The sequence below is a fragment of the Anarrhichthys ocellatus genome, unplaced genomic scaffold, assembly GCF_004355925.1.
Source record: "Anarrhichthys ocellatus isolate YVR2014 unplaced genomic scaffold, GSC_Weel_1.0 scaffold10728, whole genome shotgun sequence".
NCBI classification, from domain to species: domain Eukaryota; kingdom Metazoa; phylum Chordata; class Actinopteri; order Perciformes; family Anarhichadidae; genus Anarrhichthys; species Anarrhichthys ocellatus.
The window spans coordinates 290-1,025 of record NW_022290702.1 but is presented as its reverse complement, the minus strand read 5'-3'; the positions used below and the strand labels follow the sequence as shown (position 1 = coordinate 1,025).

Genomic DNA, 736 nt, shown 5'->3' with positions numbered 1-736 from the left:
AAATCACAGCAGCGCCTCTCCTGAGTTGTCTTGACTTCAACTGTTTGATCTCGTATTTGAGAAAATTAACAACTGTTTAAAATTTGTGTAAAAGACCTCCACAGAGGTGCTGTGGCTTAGTTGGTCAAAGTGCCTGTCTAGTAAACAGGAGATCCTGGGTTCAAATCCCAGCAGTGCCTCTCCTGAGTTGTCTTGACTTCAACTTTTTGCTCTCATATTTGAGAAAATTAACGACCGTTTAAAATTTGTGAAAAAGATCTTCACAGAGGTGCTGTGGCTTAGTTGGTCAAAGTGCCTGTCTCGTAAACAGGAGATCCTGGGTTCAAATCCCAGCAGTGCCTCTCCTGGGTATTCTTGACTTCAAATTTTTGCTCTCATATTTGAGAAAATTAACGACCGTTTAAAATTTGTGAAAAAGACCTACACAGAGGTGTTGCGGCTTAGTTGGTCAAAGTGTCTGTCCAGTAAACAGGAGATCCTGGGTTCAAATCCTCGAAGCGCATCTCCTAAGTTGTCTTGACTTCAAATTTTTGCTCTCATATTTGAGAAAATTAACAACCGTTTAAAATTTGTGTAAAAGACCTCCACAGAGGTGCTGTGGCTTAGTTGGTCAAAGTGCCTGTCTTGTAAACAGGAGATCCTGGGTTCAAATCCCAGCAGCGCCTCTCCTGAGTTGTCTTGACTTCAACTTTTGCTCAAATATTTGAGAAAATTAACGACTGTTTAAAATTTGTGA

At 40.8% G+C, this 736-nt stretch overlaps 3 non-coding genes across 3 annotated transcripts; all 3 read left to right on the top strand.

Annotated features, from left to right (window-relative positions):
* Window positions 1–105: 105 nt before the first annotated feature.
* trnat-agu (transfer RNA threonine (anticodon AGU)) lies at window positions 106–179 on the top strand. The gene has a single exon. It is a non-coding gene; the product is annotated as a tRNA-Thr (tRNA).
* Window positions 180–267: 88 nt separating this feature from the next.
* trnat-cgu (transfer RNA threonine (anticodon CGU)) lies at window positions 268–341 on the top strand. The gene has a single exon. It is a non-coding gene; the product is annotated as a tRNA-Thr (tRNA).
* Window positions 342–591: 250 nt separating this feature from the next.
* Window positions 592–665, top strand: trnat-ugu (transfer RNA threonine (anticodon UGU)). Its single transcript has one exon. It is a non-coding gene; the product is annotated as a tRNA-Thr (tRNA).
* The last annotated feature ends 71 nt before the right edge of the window (window positions 666–736 follow it).